The 24,135-nt window shown below is 37.3% G+C and overlaps 1 long non-coding RNA gene across 1 annotated transcript in view; it reads right to left on the bottom strand.

Moving 5' to 3' along the window:
* Positions 1-10,959: 10,959 nt before the first annotated feature.
* The window catches only part of LOC147584698 (uncharacterized), a 45,737-nt gene continuing 32,561 nt past the window's right edge, over positions 10,960-24,135 (bottom strand). Inside the window, exons 2-3 of the long non-coding RNA XR_015255824.1 lie at positions 19,637-19,806; positions 10,960-11,191 (exon numbers count right to left, since the gene is read on the bottom strand). This is a non-coding gene — a long non-coding RNA (uncharacterized LOC147584698). The remainder of the gene's footprint in view (positions 11,192-19,636; positions 19,807-24,135) is intronic.

The following is a 24,135-nucleotide window of genomic DNA, read 5'->3' as shown; positions in this document are numbered from 1 at the left end:
TGTGCTCAGCTAACGCTGCCTGCAGTGTGAGTGCACTTGGAAAGGATCCTGTGCTGTGAGCAACTGCACACCCCAGGAATATTATGGGATAGTTGAATGGCTAAACACCTCATTGGATGTAATCTGTGTTACAATTACAGAATCCACTGAGGAAGTTTTGGTCTAAGAGGGGGTGAGAGTTTGGGAGCTAAGTCCCCTGCATCGCCTATATTTCACACTGTGCCCTGTCTGGTCTATGCTGAACCTAGATGTAAATAGACCTGATCTGATACACAGGTCCCATTTCTCCATTGTTCTCAACACTTCCTATGCTCAGAAAAGCTCTAGCTACTTTATGAAGAAGTCCTGAAACATTGATTCTGGCCCTACAGTGGGAACTAGCTCAGCATCGTACAGTGCCCTGGCTATACTGGAATGACCACAGTGGTCTTCTTAACAGATTTAGCTTATTTGTGCCTACAGAAATAGGGAGATGGTACAAAACAGTAAATGAAAACTCAGTGTAGAGTCAGATCAACATTTAAGCCCTCTATCCAGCTCTGCCTTGCTGTGGTGTCTCTCCCTGCCAAGCACAACTCTTCTCTTCCATCTGGCTATGGGAGCCATTCCCTCCCATCGACTTGCCTGCATGAGGGATGTTTTATCTCCCATAGATCAAGCCTGCTGTCTTTATTGTTCCTCCCTATTCATCTATAAGAAGATTCTCAGCTCTTGTTGATAATGTGAGTCAGTCTCCCGTTTCCTTCCCTGGAGGGTCATCAATCCTCAAGAACAGCAGGTTCTCTGCTGCTTCTAATTCCTCATACATTCACTGAAGCCTCCCTTAATATAATTTCCACTTTCGGGGTGCCTGGGTGGCTCAGTCGATTGAGGCTCCGACTTCAGCTCAGGTCATGATCTCACGGCTCGTGGGTTCGAGCCCCGCATCAGGCTCTGTGCTGACGGCTCGGAGCCTGGAGCCTGCTTCGGATTCTGTGTCTCCCTCTCTCTCTCTGCCCCTAACCCACTCACATTCTGTCTCCGTCTCTCTCAAAAATAAACATTTTAAAAATTTTTTTTAAATGTTTAAATATAAAATGTTTAACTATAAAAATAAATAAACATCAGGGATGTTTTATCTCCCATAGATCAAGCCTGCTGTCTTTATTGTTCCTCCCTATTCATCTATAAGAAGATTCTCAGCTCTTGTTGATAATGTGAGTCAGTCTCCTGTTTCCTTCCCTGGAGGGTAAAAATTTATAAAATTTTTAAAATTTTTTAAAAAATGTTTATTTATTTTTGAGAGAGACAGAGACAGACTGTGAACGGGTTGGGGGCAGAGAGAGAGAGGGAGACACAGAATCCGAAGCAGGCTCCAGGCTCCAAGCCGTCAGTACAGAGCCCGATGCGGGGCTCGAACCCATGAGCCGTGAGATCATGACCTGAGCTGAAGTCGGAGCCTCAGCCTCAATCGACTGAGCCACCCAGGTGCCCCAAAAATAAATAAACATTAAAAAAAATTTTTTTAAATATAATTCCCACTTTCAATATTCTACTGAAAATGCTCTCCCAAAATGCCAACAGTAATGCCTACATATTAGCTCCTACTCTCTCCTCTCAGCCCTCAAACAACTGAAATTTGGCACTGTTGCCCATATCTATCTTCTTCGAACATGTCTCCTGTTTGGGGACACCATTTCTGTTGAGTCTCCACTCTTCCTGACCATTCATATTTTAAGCTTCTATTTCTCTGCAGAGAATTTAAGTATCAGCATTCACCATTCCAGAATAGAGGATTCTATTCTCAATTGTCTTCCAACTATTCACTTTGACTATGATGATGAAGGTAGTCATAACTTGGTTGCAAAGATTAAGATAATTGTTCAATACCTGGCATTTACTAAGCATTCAATAATAACAGTAGTTATAACATTTTTTTACTTCATTTCCTGTAACACTTTACTATGAAATCTACATTTCAGTATACAGAAGATTTGATACTTTCAAAAGACAATTGGTATAATCTCAGACATTATCTTCATCGTGGAATGTCTTGCCCCCTCCCCCAAGGACTTGTTGTTGTAGTTTCTGCTGTGTTGCAAAAAGCACTTTTTTAAATTGAAGTATAGGTGACACAGAATGTGACATTAGTTTCAGATGTACAACATAGTGCTTTAATGTCTATATATTATGCTATGCTTATCACAGGGGTAGCTACCATCTGTCAGCATACACTACTACAATAACATTGACTGTATTCCCTATGTTTTGCCTTTTATCCCTATGACTTATTCACCCATTACTGGAAACCTGTATCTCTCACTTCCCTTCAACTATTTTGCCCACCCCATCCTCCTCCCCTCTGTCAACCATCACTGTGTTCTCTGCATTTATGGGTCTCTTTCTGCTTTTCGCTTATTTCTTCATTTGTTTTGTTTTCTAGATTCTACATATAAAGGGAACCATATGAAATTTGTCTGTCTCTCTCTGATTTATTTCACTTAGTATATAATACTTTCTAGGCCCATCCATGTTGTTCTGAATAGCAAGATTTCATTCTTTATTTATGGCTGAGTAATACTGTTGTGTGTCAGTGTATCATATATACATATATAATCTCATATTTTTATCCATTCATCTATACATCTATCAAGGGACATTTGGGGTGCTTTATCTTGGCTACTGTAACTAATGCTGCAATAAACATAGAGGTGCATATATCCTTTTCAATTAGTGTTTGTAAAGAACATTTTAAAAATCAAATTACTGGGAAGCCTGGGTGGCTTTATTGCTAAAGTGTCCGACTCTTGATTTTGGCTTAGGTCATGATCTTATGGTTCATGAGATCAAGCCCCACATGGAGCTCCACACTGACAGTGTCAAGCCTGCTTAGGATTCTCTCACTCCGCGCCACCCCCCCCACCCTCTATCTCTATCTCTCTGCCCCTCCCCAGCTCACATTCTCTCTCAAAATAAAATTTAAAAATAAATAAATAAATAAGTATAAATCAAATTACTATAAGAAAAGAAAGTACAGAACAATAAAAAATATTTGGATATTTACATGGTTTAAACATTGCATAATTCTAAGGACTTGTTGCAGCCTTCAAAACCTGTTTAAATATCAACTTCCCATCAGAATTTTGTGCTGGGCCTCCTGAGCACATTGTTACCTCCATTAAAACTAATTGCCTGATGTCTTCAATAATAATGTAGCCTGTCAAAAAGCCAGGGTCTCATGTGACTCAGTCTCTATATCAAGTACATTCAAGGCAGTCCAACAATTAAAATATTTATAATTCCAATTTGTCTTTTCACCTCTCCATTTATATATGCTATCCAATTTATAACCCACAATAAAGCTTCTCAAGAAGGTCTTTTGGCATTTCTCAATTCTTTCTCATTATCTTCAATAAACTGCTCTAGAGCAATTCACATGCTAAACCTTCTCCCATTCACCTAGGACCCATGGCATTTTTTTTTTTTTTTTTTTTTTTTGCTTCACCTTTTGGATTGAATTAGCCTCTTATTTATCTGTTATTTGTTTGTTTGTTTGTTTGTTTGTTTTTTGCATCAATATTCCGATATTCCTAATTCTGTGTCTCCCAAAACGTGGAACTTCCCTGGAAAAGACAGAACACTTTTGAATGTTTATTTATTATTTTTGAAAGGCGGGGGTGGGGGGGGCTCACACATGCCTGCAAGCAGGGGATGGGCAGACAGAGGGAGACAAAGTGGGCTCTGAGCTGACACCACAGAGCCAAATGAGGGCTTGGAACTCATAAACTGTGAGATCATGACCTGAGCCAAAGTCAGATGCTTAGCAGACTGAGCCACCCAGGCGCCCCAAGACAGAATTCTTTTAAATGTCACAGGATTTGAATGGGGCAATGAAAAACCTGATAACACTCATGTATGAACAAATCACAACACCACAATTTTAATTGTATATGTTTTCTTCCCCTCAATTTAAAATGGTACTTAAAGGGAGACTCTATATCATTTCCATCCTTAAAGCACCAAAGCACCCATAATTCATGCATTTATTTATAGAACATTTAGTATACATCTTGAGGTGATAGAAACTGAGATACAAGCAGAAGGAAGAGGGATGGAAGAAACAAGATCAAAAAGGATATTGCTCTTGGAGAGTTATGATAAGTGATCAAGATCAGTATGTCTAGCACATTAGAGATGCTCAAAACTTACATGCTGAATTGATAGCACTCCCCTAGCTACTATTCTCTGTTTTGCAGAAAACTGGCATACAAAACTTCATAAATAACTTGCAGTTGTCCTCCACCTAGGTGCTCTAACTGGTTATGAAAAATCTAAAAAGTAATTGATAATAATAAGTAAATGTTTAAAAGGTTTCTAATTTTTAAGATAAATTAGTTACTTTTGTAACAAGATCACATTTACCTATTTGTTTATAAAATACATTCTTAGCTGAAAGAGAAAGGAATTAAATTAAAATTAGTGTGCTGTAAATTGCTCAAAAATCTGAGTATATCCACCAGAGTGTGCCTTGCATGTGGCCACCATGCCCACATGTGTTCACAGTGGGAAAAAAAAAAAAGATGACAAGAACTGATGATCTCATAAAGGCCCCATATTTAATACTCCTCATAACAAACCAGCAAAAAAGCAATGTCACAATGACGAAACTCTGTGGCATTACCATCCTTTCTATTCATGTTTTCCCTCACCTCTTCCTCTTCCTGTAATATCATTTTTATTCCTTTCACAAACTCCATTCTTTCCATATCCCTCACTCCCACTTGAACACTTTTTATCTTAAGAGTTCGTTTAACTTCCATCCCTTTAAGTTTTCCCTTTCCTTGCCATGCTTTTTCTGCTTCCTGCCCCACCTCACTCTCTAGCTCCCTCTTGGGAATGGAAGTGGCTGAAAGCAGCAGGTGTGGCTGAGAAAACTGAGCAGGAAGGAGTAGAGTGAAATGAAGCTGATTAGCTGTATGAATATGTCATTCAAGGGCTTATAACCACACAGACTTTACTTGGGGAGGTGACACGAAAGACCTTCAACCCAAGGGGAGATTCAACATACACTGACTAACGAGTTAAGGCCCATCTGGATCTCATTTTCTTGGAAAGACACTCCTGGATGTTAAGAATTAAAACCCACCATTCTCTTCATCTACTTTCAGTCAGTTCCTCCTGCCCAGTAATTGGAATGCCCTCTTTACCTTACCTTTTCAAAAGAGCTTCCTTTACCATTTTTCAAAATCTCCTGAAACCAACATTTCCTTAAGAAATTCTCCCTCACCTTTAAAGCTGTACAGGCCATTTGGCCTCATATTCAACTTTCGATACATCATTCCCCGTTCTAAACAGGTTTCTACCTTGCTTTACAAATCATATAATTACTTAAATAAAGACTAAACATACTCACAACAAACCTTAAGGGACTGGACAAGCTAGACAAGGCAATATTTGCTTGACTAAAAATTTACATGTCAGCTTTTGTTAATTTGTAAATTTTCAAAATCCCTTTATCTCACTAAAACTTTTCTTCATCCTCATGGATAGTGTTTTAGTGTCTTGAACACTATTTTCTTGGTCCTGTCTCTTTCCCTCTCCAGTCATAGCCATGTGGGCCAGTCTTTTTCCAAACCCTTCAACAGGGTCCTTTCATCCAAATCAACTCTAAACTTCTCAACACTGATCCTAATAAATACCCCTCTTCTCCTCTCTCCCACCCAGACCACTAAGTGCTATTGTTCTGTTTGGAAAGGAGGATTCCCTGATAGTGATTTCAGGGATGGTGGGCATCACCATAATTCATAGTGACTTAAATGTTGTTTGGCTCTTCAGCACCACTTGTTAATTTTATATAGTACTAATTTCCAATCCCCCAAACACCTATTCCAAATCTTCACCTTTCTCCTCAAGAACCAATCAATTCATTTCACAGTAGAGGATACTGATTTGTTCTCGGCCTAGAAGTTTTCCAGAAAAACATATCCTCAGCTTCTCATCTCTCTTCATAGAAATCTGTTTACATGCATTCCCAGTCTTATAGCCCTCCTTCTGGTCTCAGAGAAAGAAGCATCTTTGCAAAACACTCAAGCCTTATGCTCTCAAATTTTCTTACCATCAAATTTTCCCTCTGCCTAGATACATTCTAAACATTTAAAAATAAATACTGGGTAAATAGAGGTAGAGAAATTGGAATTCTCATGATACACGGCTGCATTACCAGCAGGAATGTAAAAACAGTACAGCCACTTTGAAAGAAGTTTGAGTTACTCAAAAATTAAACACAGAGTTACCATATAACCCAGCGTTTCTATTATTAAGTATATATTGAATAGAAGTAAAAAATATATGTCCACACATAAGATTGCACATGAATGTTCATGGCAGCGTGTTTCACAATAGCCAGAAAGTGGAAATAATCCAAATGTCCATTAATTGATAAATGACCAAACTCAGAAACAAACAAAAAATTTGGTATATCCATATAAAAGCATATTCAACCACTTAAAGGAATAGATTTCTAATACACACATAGATAAACCTTGAAAATATGTTAAGTAAAAGATGCCAGACACAACAAGCCATTTATTATATGATTCAATGTTTACAAAATGTCCAGAATGAGCAATCCATAGGGACAGAAAGTTAACTAGTAGTAGCTAGGAGTTAGAGAGCAGAGTGTGAAGTAAATGCTAGTGTGCATAGCACTTCTAAAGTTGACAAAAACTTTCTGAAATGAGATAATTGTGGTTATAAAAGGGTGAATTTTATATGTTATATATCAATTTTTGAGTAATTTTATTTCTTCCTCATGATATAAATTTTCACAACTCTGTGTACAATGGGAGTCTTTTTTCATCCGTATTTGTCAGAACTATTTTACCCACCACTCATGTTCCTTCGCATGTGGAAAGAATTCCATTATTGTGACTTTTTTTAAGTGTTTATTTACTTGGGGGAGGTGGGGCAAAGACAGAGTGGGAGAGAGAGAGAGAATCCCAATCAGGCTCTGTACTGTCAGCACAGAGCCTGGAGAGGAGGTCAATCTCACCAACCGTGAGATCATGACCTGAGCCAAAATCAACAGTTGGATGCTTAACCAACTGAGCCACCCAGGCACCCCCATTAGTGTAACTCTTAGAATCTCTTGGACATTTACTCATTCTACACTGGAGGAGGTGAAATGACCACCAGAGATTACACTCAATTGTTTTCTTGAGGGCTATCTAGATAGCTAGCTTCAGATAGCAAACTTACACTATTCAAACTGTCTCTCCCCTTCCCCTGACCTCAGAACTTAGGTTTCTCCACACTGTAATGGTTTGTAACATTGCCTCAGCGTGTCTCACTTAGTTGGCAGTGCTCTGCTGTGTTGTCTGAAATATTCAGTCAAGGGGATCCTTTCTTGGTGTCTTCCCATAATAGTATTCAATCACCCTCACAGATGGTGGTTCACAGTTACAGAGACGTTCTAATTTCTTTGCTAACAATACAATCTAGGTTGTTTTGGGTCCATTGTTTTTTTGTTTGTTTGGGGTTTTTGGTTTGTTTTTATTTGTAATGTTTATTTATTTTTGAGAGAGAGTGCACACATGCATGCACAAGTGGGGGAGGGGCAGAGAGACAGAGGGAGACACAGAATGTGAAACAGGCTCCGGGTTCCAAGCTGTCAGCACACAGCCTGATGCATGGCGCGAACCCACAAACCGTGAGATCATGACCTGAGTCAAAGTCGGACACTTAATCGACTGAGCCACCCAGGTGCCCAGGTAAGTAAATTTTGAAAGGAGAAAGAAAAAAAAACACATCATCTTAACTCCACTTCAGTGGAACTTTCCCACTAACTATTTAACTAACCTTCCTGATTTAGCCTCCTGTCCTCCAATGCATCCTCCATATTGCTGCCGGACAACTGATCAGTTCCCTCCTTGGCCCAAAATTGCTTAAGAGGCTACAAGGTATGGGGGCACCTGGGTGGCTCAGTCAGTTGAGCATCCAACTTCCGCTCAGGCCATGATCTCACGGTTTGTGAGTTCGAGCCCCGCGTCAGGCTCTGTCCTGACAGCTTGGAGCCTGCTTCTGACTCTGTCTCTATCTCTTTCTCTCTGTCTCTCAAAAAAAATAAACATTAATTTTTTTTTTTTTAAAGAGTTTACAAGGTATGATCTAAGTTACTTTCTGTGGCATTTGAAGTTCTTTCATCTGTGGTCTCTGTCAACCTAATTCCTCTTCTCTTTCAGCCCTATTCCCCTCCTTTTTATACTCCAGCCAGATTAATACACAGGAAGGCAGAGAACTGCAAATATTTTCACAACTCTCATACCTTTGCACATGGTGTTCTCTGTAAATTATCTTTCACCCTGTGCCCTCCTGGAAAACAACTATTTTAAACCTCTAAAAATCTATTTCAGATCAGATGTCTTGTCTGATGTGAACAGAGTTAATCACTTTGTCTTCTCTGCTCTCTGTCCCTATACCTGAACTCATCACACTACACAGTAATTATTTCCTTATGTAAAATTCTTACTCTTTTAAAATTGCATGTCATATGTTTATTAGGCAGTTTTTCAACTCATTCATTCTTTCAAATATTTACTGAGCAACAGCTCTGTTCCAGATATGTAATACAAAGACAAAAATATCCCATGCTTCTAAGAAAAATGAGACCAGTATTATTATTTAATTTCATTTGGTTTTTCTTAAAAAAAATTTTTAATGTTTTTTCATTTTTGAGGGACAGAGAGAGACAGAGTGTTAGTGGGGGAGGGGCAGAGAGAGAGGGAGACACAGAATCTGAAGCAGGCTCCAGGCACTGAGCTGTCAGCACAGAGCCTGACACAGGGCTCAAACCTATAAATTGTAAGATCATGACCTGAGCTGAAGTCAGATGCCCAACGGAATGAGCCACCCAGGTGCCCCTAATTTCACTTGGTTTTAAGCCATATATCTCTAATTATACTCTTAACTACCTTGGCCACAAAGCGGCAAATGTCGTACATGTTACTCTAGAATTTTCAGTGCTTAACACAGAATCTTGCCTGTTGTCAGGGTTTCATTTGCCATAGCCTACAAATTAGTCTTCTGTCTTCTGTTTTGCTTTGATTCTCCACCTGCCAACTGTTCTTCACAAAAAAACTCAGAATAATATTTCTAAAATACAAGGCTATATAAATCATTACCTGTTTTAAAACATTTAATAACTTTTCTTTTCCTTTAGGACAATATCTCTCTTCCCCATTAATCTAAAAACTCATTAATAAGAGCTTAATCTTCTTGTAATGCCAGTGGTCAGCAAAGAGTCTAGCACCCAAATATTTGATCCCATTTATATTGGTTGGATTTGCTTAAATATTGGTTGAAATTACTGGACGGATCTTGGGATCTGACTATATGTTGTATTCAAAGACATGTTAATTTCCCTGGATTTGGAGTGATTAGGACAATACTTGTATTTTGTCTAGCTTATTTGTTTACAAATCACCAATATTCTGGGCAAATCATGTTCACTGTCCTAGTGAAAAGAAACCATGATTTATTTAGAGTATGATCTACCACAGTAACATGTTCAAACATACAGCAACTGTTTACATGGTGTTACACTTGGGTTAACCGCCTAGTTTTTGAAAAGGAGATGGTAACAAAAAATAGATTTTCCAAAAGCCATATTTTTTTGTTTAAGTAACTTCTCCGTTTTATATTTCCCAAGACTCTGATAAATATTCCACAAATAACTAAGGACATACATCTTTCTCTAAAGAGCTTAAAAGTAACTGTCATTCTTTTTTATCAAAGGAAGGTACTAAGACAGAAAGAGTGAGTGATATGACCAAGGTCACAAATATAATCATGAGGTGCAGATGATAGTGACATAAACAGAATCAGATAACGATTCACAGAACACAGGGAGGAAGGCCAGGAATACTAAGCAAGGAATAATGATGGGGATATTAGACAGATAATTCTACAAATTAACACGCTTCATCCTAAATAATAAAATCCCTGACCATACAAGGCAGAGACCAAATCAGGAATAAGAGAAGCAAAATCTGAAACCATATGTGGAACAACAGTCCTCTCACTAAGGTTTTAATAAGTAAAATCCTATAGACAAAAGCCAAAGAGTCTTTCCAAAGAGACAACACTCATCAGGAATTGCCATCTCCATTCCTTTAGGACAATCAATATTATATAGGTTTAAAGTAGTTCATTTAGCCCTATCTAGTACCTAGATTCTTCCTCATTTCTGCTTCTGAGTGCTCACCTATTGTTCCTACTGAAGCTATGGGCTGGTAGTTGATCTCATAGTCCATTAACAGAAAGTTTCAGGTTTAAAATGCTTTTTAAAAGGGCATGATCTCATGCTACTTTATGGAGTATTTGCATTCCTTTATTCCCTATTTTACTACAGTCATGCTCACAGAGGCACTTCCTTCTCCACAATGAGTTTAGGTTTCCAAAGCCTCTTTATCCTCTGCTCTTCCAAGGATCTAATCAGGTGCATCACCTGGTGGTTGAAGTCACAGCTTTGTCAGCCATGGCCAGGAAGGCGCTGGTCCTTCCCAGTCAATTCTGAAACTTCAAGAAAATTTACATCGTGAAGGGACTTGTGCTGAATTTATGAGAAGGCCAAGGTGTGCTACAGATCACTGCATTTTTAAAAGTAGTCCTGTCTGGCCTAGTAACTAAGACAACTATCCTTTAAATTATTTTCATAGAACCACAGAAAACAATATAAAGAAGCAGGCCCTACAGATAGAATCCAAGCCAGAAAAAAAGGGAGGGTTTCTGCTCCCGTTCTGCTAATTTTTCTTTCTAAAGGATGGTATGTGGGAAGAAGTGAATGGATTCTCTTTTCCCTCTAGCCTCCCGTTAGCTGTCAATCATCAATATGCATGTGCATACTGAAGTGAGTGGTACTTGAGAGATGAGTCATCAAGAAGCGAAAATATCATATATTTCATATTATGACTAATACTGAGATTCTAGTAACAACATTCATGCTACTATAAGCTACCCTGTCACGTGTAAATTCCATGACTTGAGCTAAATGAATCCTATTCTTAAGGGCTCTTACCTTTAGCCTCTCGTATCTTCAAAATGACATCTTATCTTCAGAAAACCCTTTTTCCAGTGTTGGAGCAGAAAGTGTTCAGGTTTTAAGAGGACGCACAGGTGAGGTGGGGGGCCGATATGGAGGAGGCCAGCCCTCTCTCTGAAAGAACAGACCATGGTTAATACACTTTGGTATGAGAAGGTTTACCAAGAATTTCTCTCCAACCTACCTGAAATCACTTTCATATTGTCATACAGTTTGACAGTTTACAAGCTAGATCTGTCTGAGTTAGTAACATTTGTTTTAAGACGCCAACATTCCCAGGAGGCTCACTCAATTGCTTTGTTTCAAAGTCAAACTGAGATCAACCTTCACACACAAAACATGGATATGAATGTAGAAAGAAGAGAATGGATTTGCAGCAGCAAGACCTCATTGTAGAGGACTAAGAAAATAAGGAGTTCAGACAGCCAGTGGTTAGCAACAGGGCGACGTGAACAGGAATTTGAAAGGGGACAAGAACCGACCACATTAAGTGCCACTCTTAGCTCATTTAATCCCCAAACACTATAAGGTGTTATTATATCATGTGGTTTTTTTTCCTCACAAATAAAAAACTGGAACTCAGAGAGGTTGTCATTTTTCCAAAATGTCTTAGTGGTACATGGTGCAGCTAGAATAGGATTCAGGTGTGTCTGGCTCCAAACTGTGTGCCCTTAACTATAGTGGGCATTGCCTGGAACTGGCCCGTGGGAGGTGCAGGCATGGCTCAAGAGTCAGGGTAGGGACAGGGTCCATAGAGGCTGGGTTTTCCCTTGCATTCTCCCCTCTTTCCCTTAATAGCTCAACCCTAATTTCACATTCTTTTTAATTGCTTTCTAGGATTCCATAGAAATCCATTTCTTTTTGATCATGCTCCAATAGAGTATAATCAATGAGACATAAGCAAGATAACAAAATTTTGAAGATATGGGTTCCATTTTCTTTTAGTCCCTCACTCATATATTACTGCATGAAGGTTAAGAGTATGGCCATAGTATCAGACTGCTGAGTTCAAATCCCTACTCCATCATTTGCCACTTGTGTGACCTTAGGTAAGCTCCTCAGCTTCTCTAGGCCTTGGTTTCCTCATCTGAAAAATAGGGATGATATAAACATCTACCTCATAGGATGGAGGTGATGGTTCAATGAGATAATGTATACAAAGCATACCGGCATAGGATGAGCACTTGACAAAAGCTAGCTATAGGTTGCTTTACTTGAAAGCTATTTTTAGTTCTTGGGGCATTTTTAGGATCTAAAAATTTAGAGTTGCCTATCTTCATATATAAGTATATATAAGTATATAATATATACTTATATATACATATATGTATATATATACATATATATAAGCATATGAAGATAGAACATATATAAAACATTTATTTTCAATTGTACAAAATATTTTATTGGTTCATTTAATGTAATAATAAAGCAGAATTTTCAAGATAAAAAATATCTTTTAGCAAATTTTTTTCTCAAGGGGCTGAGTATTAAATAGTATAAGTTGCACCATCTTAATGTGGGTATTTTCTCAAATTTAGAAATATTCTTAGGATTATAGGGGCTTGTGGTCTAAGTATTGCAGTTTGGCTTAGATTGCCCAAGTTCAGTAAATCTACACATTAAATAGTGCTCTATAAATTAATCTTGATTGCTCTACAAAGGTATCTCTGCAACTTATGTCTTCTTAAAATCAGTTCCATTCTTTAACACCATTCCATTATGCTTTAGTATGTAGTTTAATGCTTTTTTCTTCCAAGTATAAAATATAAGCTAAGAAATAACATGCTTAAGGCAGCATTTCTGATCTGGCAGTCTTCAATTTTGCAGTCAAGAATGTGTTCAACAAGCCAGAGATGTACAATTCCCCCAAGCAGGTGAAAAAATGTGATTGTGAGGGCTGAGATGACAGTTTTCATACTATTTCCAATGCGTGTCCTGTGCATCTGTTCTATATCTAGGAATGTGTTTTTACATTTTTCTAGAGAAAATTAAATCAGCGTTTTTATGTTTAGTTTCCCAGTTATCATAAAATATGTAAAAGAAAATACAGAAATTAAAGGGCAAAGAGATACTTATCTGAGTGCAAAGCAGCAAGATTTCAAGGCTGGTTATAACCCTAGACAACCTTTGTCACCCGTACAAGTGTTTCTTCAAATAGTGGGGAAATCATAACAGGTATGGAGTAGAACCTTGTGTTTATTTTGTTTAAAGTGAATACATTCATTCATATAGAGCACAGATAAATTTTGCAAGACTCTGAAGTCTCCTTTCAAAAGAGGCAATGAAACATTTGAAATCATTTAGTTGGCAAAGAGTTTTCCCTTGAATTTAACTGGATTCCAGATAAAACTCTAATCAGCTTAGAGATATATAATACCCATTTCAAAATGTCTCACTTTTAAACATTTTACAACACCATACACACACATACACACACACACAAACACACACACACACACGAAAACAGAGCTATAGGTTGCTGTTTGATTATAATCTGAGGCTTTTAAACATAGTTAACATTTTCATAGACTAACAATGTGTTTGCAATTATATTATAAAGTATTATTAAAAGTATTATAATAGTAGCTTATTTGTGATCTTTTAGAATTTTAATTAGTAAAGAGAACTGAGCAAAAATGCCCCTGCTATTCTATTCTAGTAAAACACCCCAGAAGGATAAAGTTTAACTAGAAAATAGCGCATATTCTTAATGATTTCTATGGACTGAATGTTTGTGTTCCCTCAAAATCCATTTGCTGAAGTCTAAATCTCCAATATCATGGTATTTGAAGGAGGGGTCTTTTGGAGGTGACTGGGTCATGAGGGTGGACTCTGCATGAATAGGATTAATGACATTAAAGGGATATGCAGAGACCAGAGCTCTCTGCTCTCCAATATGTGAGAATACAGCAAGAAGACGGCCACCTGCAGACCAGCAAGCAGTACCTCACCAAACATCAGATCTACAGGAGTCTTGATCTTGGACATTCCAGTGTCCAGAACTGTGAGAGATGAGTGTTTGTTGTCTAAGTCACCCAGTGACTTAGAGATTTGTTATAATAGCCTCAACTAAGACAATGATATTCTTTCAAAAGTATTCATCATTCTCCTCCTTGACTTTCTCTTCTACTTCCTCTGTCCCCCATTCTCTTCCTTTGCCACCCTGAATAATGCAGCCTTAAAGGCATTAGATGGGACAGGCAAGATATACATCCGCTTGGGGAAAGGTGATAGAATGCATGGAGTGATGAGGATGGTGATGAGGGATAAGATTAGGGAGTCAGAAATAAACAGGGTGATAAGGGCATCCATGCTTGAGGGTGGCCTGGTATAGGATGTCAGAGTTCAAACAAGATGAGGTTAGTGGAAGCAGAAAGAAAGGAGGTCCAGTGCATTGAATTAGACATTGACCAGGGTGAGGAGGGCATCTGCCAGGATGGCTGCCTGGTTGATGGTGACAGAGCTTAGGTAATGTGAGGAAGACAGCCATGAGGCATAGAGCTGGCCAGGAATGGGGCCAAGAAGGGTATGGAGGTCACCCATATAGGAAAACAGCCTGGCACAAGGACATGGAGCCCAGACAGAATGAGAAAGACATATGGGCAAGGGAAAGGGGTGACAGAGCCATTGGAAATTTATTACATACAGTAGAAGTGATCAAACAAATAAATCAAAGATAATGGGAACCAAGTTTTTCAATATAAGAAAAGAGAGTTACAAATACCGAATGTGAGAAAATTAGAATGAACTCCAATTAAAAAGAAACATACATGCATGCATACGTGTGTGTGTGTGCGCGCGCGCGTGTGTGTGTGTGTGCGCACGCATGTGTGTGTCCACTGAGAGGTCTTGGGAACAGTGATATCCCAATAACAATGAGCACACCTGGTGCCCAGATCTTGGCTTCTAAATACTATTTTTCAACAAAAGAACCAGGAATACATGGAAAAATGGTTGATAACAAGGGTGAGGTAGGAAAAGTGAAGCTGAATGTATAACATTTTCTCCAGAAAGCAAAGCTATGCTCATAGAATGATAGGGACATATCAAAAGTACATAGAAGCCTCTGGAAAATCTGGGAATATCTTAGCATAAAGATTAATAATAATACTAATAATAATAAAATAGAATCCATTAAATAATAAAATAGAAAACCATGAGTCCGTACAGATATAAGTAGATGAATGAAAAACTTTTGAAAGTTTAACACACAACAAATGGGATATTTACATAGTTTCAAAGTAATTCTCCATAAAATACTTATTAATTACAAAAGTGTGAGGAAAATAACTTCAGAATGCAGAAGCCTGGCAGATACCACCTTAATCAAGTTATGAAAGTGAACAAAATTGTGCACCACCTGACAGGTGTGTAGAACACGGTTATCACCTGAGTGATGTCCTTACTGAAGGTACATCACCAAAATCCGATTATAATGAATAATCTGTGAATCCTGCAGGGAGTGGCATTCTACAAAAAAAAAAAGTGATATTCCGTAATCTTCAAAAGTGTCAGGGTCACAAAAGTAAAAATAATGAATACATAAAATAATATTTTATTTTAAAAAAGAGAAGAAACTATTCCAGACTAAAGGGACATAACAACCAAATGTGATGTGTGATTCTTAACTGGATCCCTTTTCTATAAAGGGCATTATTAGGAATTTTGGCAAAACGTGAATGCGGTCTGAACATTAGATAGTAATACCAACCTTATTTTCTCGATTTTGATATTTATATTGTGCCTATGTAGTATAATATTCTTGTTAATACAAAACACACACTAAAGTGTTTGAGGGTATAATGCTTTATGCTAGGAATGAAGAGAATATAATTTAATTTCTTCATTATTAAATATTAAATTCCACTTTCTAATATATTCCTCCCATATATTGAATTTTCTTTATGTCCAGGGAAGTCCTATTGCAGATTCATTGTGGAAAAATTCATGTCTAGACAAAATAATTTTCAGCCTTCATTTCTCATCAGGTTAATAGTTGTCTTCCTTCATGGTCTCTTTCTTAAGGAAAGAGATTAAGGAGAAAGAGATTATGAAGAAAAATTAAAATAATATAAAATATAAGTTATTTTTTTTTAAATGTGGACAACGGCACAATTTTGGCTTGTCTCCTATGCCAATGATCTGCTCTCTTCAAAGTTATAGTCATACTGACCATACAGAAAATTTCTATCAAGCCAAAAGTTCCCCTACACCATCACTGTACCACTGTGCTATATGTTCAGCTAATCATGACTGCAGAGCCTTTAACTGAAAGAACCTGAGCTTCTGATTTAGGCACACCTAGATTGAATTCTGGCTGTGCTACCACTGGAAAAAATACCAAATAACCCTTAACCTCCATTTCCTCCATTTGGAAAAATGACCAAAATGATATCCAGCTCAAAAGGCTGTGGTCAGGGACACCTGGATGGCTCAGTTCAGGTTGAGTGTCATACTTTGGCTCAGGTCATGATCTCATGGTTCTTGAGTTTGAGCCCCTCATCGGGCTCTGCAGACAGCTCAGAGTCTGGAGACTGCTTCAGATTATGTGTCTCCCTCTCTCTCTGCCCCTCCCCCTCTTATGCTCTCTCTCTCTCTCTCTCTCTTTCTCTCTCTTTCTCAAAATAAATAAACATTAAAATTTTTTAAAAGGTTGTGATAAGAATTTAAAGAAACAATGCACCTGTTCAAAAAAAAGTACATAAAAGTCCTTTTTAAATAGTTGCTACTACTATTATTCTCTCCCAGATACATAGAAGATCCTCATTTAAATATGTAGTTGCATTACCATTGTTATATTTCCCATTTTTTCTAATATACCTGCTTGCTGTGAATTTTTAACTCCCTCTAGCTACATATTTATGAATAGTTGATTAATAAAAAGACTTATTTTTCAGCTGTCTTTAATCCTTTGTGCCCATAATTTTCTCATTGTAATGACACATTTATGACAGATGGCCTCCTACTCTGCTAGAGAAAATAAGGGAAAATGAGTGGCTTTTCTAAGGATAATTGGGAGAAAGGTATGTTCAAGTTTGGTTTCTGGAAGATGGCCCCAAGGAGCTTATGCGTGGACTATTTGCTCTCACATCTGTTAAAAATTAATGCTGTGTGTACATTATGTCATTGGAATAGATTCTCTTCATTAATGGACATATTCATATACATAGAAATGCAATGACTTTAATAAGTTCTTGAGAAAGCATGAGGTGCAAATGCTGGTATGTTGATGTGGATACTTTAAAAGAGTTCTAGATAGATGGAATTTAGACCCCTTTTAACTTTTTGGCCAGTATCACAGCAGACATACTGATGCACTAGTCTTGTCATATGTTCCAACAGGTTTGGGTAACTCTTCAATAAAGAAAATGAGCAATTTTCCCACTGAAGAAGCAAATTTTGCATAATGACTAAAAGCATGGGCTTTGTCTTTGGATTAGCCTTGATTCAAATCTCACTCTATCTCTTTACTATCTGTATGATTAAGTAAGTCACCTAAGTGCTGATATCTTCATCAATAAAATGGAGATAATGATGACTACCTTGTGGGAGAGACGTGTGTGTGAAATGAGAGAACATATTACTGATGCACTTAGCACACTATCAGACACATGGCCATCTCGGAACACATTGCAGTCATTGTTCCACTTGTCTTTTAATCCTTCATAGAAGACAATGGGATATATGGGGAATCAGCCATCTAGCCAAGTTTGAAATCCAGAAACCCATCTTATGATCATTTTAAGCCACAGGATCTTGAAATATCAGGTAAACCATAAAGGTATAATACAGTTTAATTCATATAGTATTAACACATTAATGGAACATAGGAGAGAATCAAGTCCCCAGGTACTCTTAACTGTTGGTCTAACCATTCAATATTACAAAGTAAAGAGCAACTGTTGTCTTTGCTCTTAAGATAACAGTCTAAAGAATTTAAATAGCCACAGATATTTTTTAGATTGACTAGACATACTCTTGGTATTTTGAATTCACAGACCTGAGTTTCGTCAGCACTGAGGCTCTAATTGAGTCTGCAAACATCTTGTCAGGAAACTTTAAAAATAGGTTGGCTTGGTAACCAGGCAATAGTGATTATTTTGCAAACCTGAAGTCAGGCTTTCAGCCAGTGCCCATCTACAACAGTGAATGGTTAGTCCACCAATCCCTAAAGCCTAAATACAAGCCATAAACTAAAATGCCAGGTAATAACCAGGGACTAGCAGTGGTGTCATCAATAGCCCTGGCCCTGGTAGATTTCCAGCCTTAATATTCTGAGCCTATTGCAAAAACAGCAGCAAGAGATCTGTCACTGAGGCATTCTAGGTCAGGTTCTGCTGAAAGAGTGATGATTAATGAAAATATATCAGTCAAGGAAGTAAGTGCTTTATTCTGGCACTGCTTCTGAAATACATGGTAAGAGACTTAAAAGAAACACAGAAAGAAAACATGGAATCTAAAACAACTTTGAATTTCTTCCTGAGAGAGGGGCCAAAAGATGTTTCTCATTGCACTTCAAGCCAGAGAAACTTTTAACTGGATAAAGGCAGTCACCATCTGGCTACCCTGGGCCACATCTCAGCCAGACCACCAGACAATACAGTAATTTTCTTGCCAAAACCTAAGTAACCAAGAACAAGTGTCCTCCTTAGCACCACAGAAGAGTTCAGAAATAATTAAAACTAGTATCTTCTGCGTTACCTATAAGAGGTAACACCAATATGGAACTTCAGCATCATTCAATTATGGCACGAAGGGGCAGAAACAACAGTAACTTCTCTGGAGTTATCAGCCCAATTTTGGAAATAATAACCAACATAGATGAGGTACAATGATGACCAACAATCTAACTTATCAAGGTATATTTTATTCAATATTTCATTATTCTTTTTATATTTTTTTTTTATTTTTTTTATTGCCCTGTCTAATAGCATTTACTTTTCCAGGCATTTCTAAGCACTTCGCAAATGTTAGTTCATTCCCTCCTTATAACTTTATGAAATAGATACTACTATTAACTTAATTTTACGTATGAGTGTATTGGCAGTGGCATTGCTTGAGTTTCTAAAAGAGTTTCTAAAATAGGTAAAATAAAAATATGGGAAAACTCTGGATTTCTCTAAAAATGACATTTTAAAATGCAAAAAATAAAATGCAATAAATAAACAGTTTATTTAACTTCACGAAGATATTATCTTCACGAAGATTTATCTTCACTACGACTATTTATCTTCACGAATCTGAAGATAAGAGTATAAAATACGCCAGAAAAATCCTCATAAAGCCAAGTCCTGGTTATTTTAATGGTGTATATTTCAACTAAAATCTGGGTGAGGTATATTCTAACGCCAAATGGCTTTATACTCACTACCCATTTCCCCTTCTAGCATTCTTGCTGTCTCTCTCTTCCTGTCTTTGTTTTCTTCCTTCCATGTCTCACTCTCTCAGACTCCCTCGAAGAAATAATTATCAGAGGACTTTTCTCCCTCTGATAAACTACGGGGGCTAATAATGAAGAGATGGGTGAAGAGGGGTGCAAAATACGAGAGGACTTACTTCAAACGCACAGCACATCAAAGTGACTTGCCAGGAAGCCGGGAAATTTGCTGAACTAAGCTGGGGTAGCTTTCTTCTCCCCTCACCTTCTTGCTCAAACCACCACTCAGGGAAGACTCAGCAATGGAAGGTATTTCACAGTCCAAGCCAGCTGCCTCCCTCTGTGCCAGCTGGGGAGTGATAGATACATACCAGGTGTCACATCTTTTATTTTGATTAAGTAAATGCTCTCAATAGATATCACTGAATAATATTATCACCTAATTCTCTTGGGCTTTCTTTCTTTTTCTTGAAGTATTTGACAGTAGCTTTCAAATTAGGTGGCATAAATGCAAGAAGGATTTCTGCCAACGTGGCCTAGTGTGTTGAGTGATATAAGACGAATGGATGCATCATCTGTGATGTCATCAAAAGTGTATTATTGGAAGTGCAACAACACATTTTATAAGAAAGGCAAGAAATGAGCTAAAAAGAACCTATCGTGTCACAAAACCAAATGAAGACTTTATCTTCAAAACCGGACAGTGTTGACAATATAACAAATATCCAGATGGAAACTGAAAGGTTCTGATTGTCACAATTGTTTCAAACATATGTGCTTACCTTGTCACATAAATGAAGCATTTGGATGCTTTTCCAAGTCACTTTTCATCCATATCTTAGCTACACTTATGCCACAACCTCAGAGTTGTTTATGAGTCTTTCTTCCTCCTTAATACAAGGTCCATTGCCCATTTCCCTTTCCATTCTCTCCCCTTCCCAGGCCAAATCCTGCCCAGAAGAGGGACCAGTGAATATTGCCTGAATGAGTAATGAGGAATAACACAGAGAAAATGTAAATGAAGACCTTTGTGTGCAACTTTTTCATGGCTTGAAGTCGATCTAGAAGACATTGCCTTGGCATGCCTTGTCTAATTCCTGAAGAATAGTCCATTTTATGTCAAACTTGAGGAAATTTTTGCTAACCATTTGCATTGCATCATTCTACAAATGTGAATTAGAATTACAAACAGTTGATGGCAACAAAAGTCTATATTATTCTTTTTTATTCAGTCTACCAACCCAATGGTTCCATAGTACAAACAAAGTAATAGAAAAAACTTAGGGACAAAATATATTTTCCATCTCTTTAAAGACTGAAACATATGAATGACTCATGCCCAATGTTATGTTTAAGGAACTTTAAAAAATTCAACATTGGACTTTTAGTGCTGTCATCATTTTATACCTGCTGCTAAAACCCATATTTTTCTAAACCTCCTACAGCTTTGGATTTGCAGGGCTATCTACAATACAGATTTACTTTCTGATATGTTCAGAAACTATAAGAAACTACTACTATTGGCCTCTAAAAAGCCCAGAACCCAGTGAAAGTTCTGTTTCTTTTCCTTTGCTTAACACCAAAAAATTTTTTTTAAATGTTAATAAAATTATATAATCATGTCATTTGGTATAGAAAAAAACTGACAAAATCCAACACCATTCATAATAGAAACTCTGAGCAAGTTAGGAATAGAGAGTTGCTAACCTCAACTTGATAAAGAACACCCCCAAAAAAACCTACTGCTAACATCATACTTAATGATGAAAGACTGAATGCTTTCTCTGTAAGATCAGCAAGGTCAGGATGTTTGACATCTACTCTCCATTCTTTTTTTTTTTTAATTTTTTTAAGCTTTATTTGTTTTTGAGGGAGAGAGAGAGGGAGACACAGAATCTGAAGCAGGCTCCAGGCTCCGAGCTGTCGGCACAGAGCCCACAAACCGCGAGTTCGTGACCTGAGCCAAAGTCGGACGCTTAACTGACTGAGCCACCCAGGCGCCCCTCTACTCCCCATTCTTATTCCATATTCTACTGGAAATCTAGCCACTGCAATATGGCAAAAAAATAAAAGGAATATAAATTGGAAAGGAGGAAATAAAACTCTCTCCTTGCATGTAACATGGTTATCTACATAGAGAATCCCAATAAATCTACAAAAATAACCCTAGAACTAACAAATGAGTTCATCAAGGTCAAAAGATAACAGATCAACATACAAAAATCAATCACATTTTCACATACTGAATAATATGTATAGGATCTATATACTGATAATACAAAATACTGATGAAATGAATCAATGTCCTAAATAAGTGGGGAGATATACTGTCTTCATGAATTGGAAGACTCAACATAGTAGAGATGTCAATCCTTCCCCAATTGATCTATAGATTTAATGCAATGCCTATCAAAATCCTATTGAGAATTTTTTGTAGACATAGCAAGTTTCTTCTAAAATTCATATGGAAAGGCACAGGTCTTAGAATAGCTAAAACATTTTGACAACAAAGAAGATAGGGGAAGAGACCACTCTGATATTAATGTTTATTATATAGCTACAATAATCAAGACAGCATAGTCACTGGAGGGATAGAATCATTGATCAATGGAAGTAAACAGAGAACCCAGAGATAGACTCACACAAATGTGTTCAACTAAATTTTAACAAAGGTATGGGAAGAAGAGCCTTTTCAATAAATGGTGCTGAAAATAATGGTGCATCCCTTCACAAAATGTGAATCTCAACCTAAACTTTACTTATAAAAAATTAACTCAAAATGGATCACAAACTTAATTATGACCCATCACACTTGTGTAACTGTAAAACTATAAAGCTTTTAGAAAATCTTCAAGATCTAGGACTAGGCAAAGATTCCTTAGACTTGACAGCAAAAGTACAACCCATAAAAGGGAAAGGTGATAAATTGGACTTTATCAAACTAATAAATACTAACCATAGAATAAAATGTTGATAAATTCTACTATATAAAAATGAAGACTAATGATACATTATAAGCCATCATGAAGAAGATGAAAAAATAAATCAAATCCTATGAGAATATATTTACAAACATTACTATCCAAAATATATTCACAACTCATTCAAATGATTTTTTTAAATCAGGCAACCAAAACAAAATGGTCAAAAACTATGAAGAGGTAATTTTATGGAAGAAATAACTTTAACAGCCCATTAAACTGTGAAAGAAGCCTAACTTCATTAGTAATAAGAGAAATAAACATAATACTACAATAAGATACTGTTTAACATTCATTAGAGTGGGAAAAACATTATAAGTCCATTACCAACAAGGCTTAGAGACAACATAAAGCAAAGGGTATTCTTACGTACAGCTGATAAGGGTATGAACTGATACTGCCTCTTCAAAAATGAATTTGGCACATTTTAGTAGAGATGAATATGTGCATACCCTCTGCCTCCACATTTCCGCTTTAAAGCATACACTCTCAAGAAACTCTTGTCCATGTACATCAGAAGACATTCCCATGAATATCAATAACAATGGTGTGCTTTCAGGTAAAATTTTTTTTTTTAATTTTTTTTTTTCAACGTTTATTTATTTTTGGGACAGAGAGAGACAGAGCATGAGTGGGGGAGGGGCAGAGAGAGAGGGAGACACAGAATTGGAAACAGGCTCCAGGCTCTGAGCCATCAGCCCAGAGCCCGACGCGGGGCTCGAACTCACGGACCGCAAGATCGTGACCTGGCTGAAGTCGGACGCTTAACCGACTGCGCCACCCAGGCGCCCCCCAGGTAAAATTTTTTTAAATTAAAAAAATAACTTCCATATCCATCTAAAAGAAAATGGATAAATAAATTTTGAAAAATATAGTGGAATATGATATGATGATGAAAATGAACATGACTACAAGCTATCACACGAAAGGATCTTAGAACCATAATACCAGGTCAAAACATCAAAAACAGAAGACCGAACGTGATATGAAATCATTTTGAAAAAACTAAAAAACAAGCAAAGTTAAGAATTGCCTAAAGATACTTACATATGTAATGAAACTAATTTCTTTTTATTTTATTTGAGTTGACATACAATGTTACATTAGTTTTGGGTGTACAACAGTGATTCAACTTCTCTATACGTTATGCCATGTTCACCACAAGCGTAGCTACCATCTGTCACCACACAATAATACTACGATACCATTGACGATATTCCTTATGCTGTACCTTTTATTCCCACGGCTTATTCATTCCATAATTGGGAACCTATATCCCTCACTCCTCTTCATTTGTTTTGTCCATCTCCCCATCATCCTTCCCTCTAGCACCCATCAGTCCACCCTATGTATTTATAGCTCTGATTCTGCTTTGTGCTTGTTTATTCATTTTTTGGTTTGTTTTTTAGATTCCACATAGGAGTGAAATCATATGGTATTTGTCTTTGTCAGTGAGACTAAAATAAGGGAAAAGCAAACAGGAAGGAGAAAAGATCTGGAAAGAACATACAGGAAGGTCTAACATGCTTAGCAATGTATTCTTTTAAAAAAAAAAATAATGTTTATTTATTTTTAAGAGAGAGAGAGAAAGTGGGGAGGGGGAGACACAGAATCCAAAGCAGGCTTCAGGCTCTGAGCTGTCAGCACAGAGTCCAAAGCAGGGTTTGAACCCATGAACTGAGAGATCATGACCTGAG

Source organism: Puma concolor, chromosome A1, assembly GCF_028749965.1.
Source record: "Puma concolor isolate L17-30 chromosome A1, mPumCon1.1.hap2, whole genome shotgun sequence".
In the NCBI taxonomy this organism is placed as follows: domain Eukaryota; kingdom Metazoa; phylum Chordata; class Mammalia; order Carnivora; family Felidae; genus Puma; species Puma concolor.
Note: the sequence above shows the minus strand (reverse complement) of the source record. Positions and strands in the feature narration are given on the sequence as shown.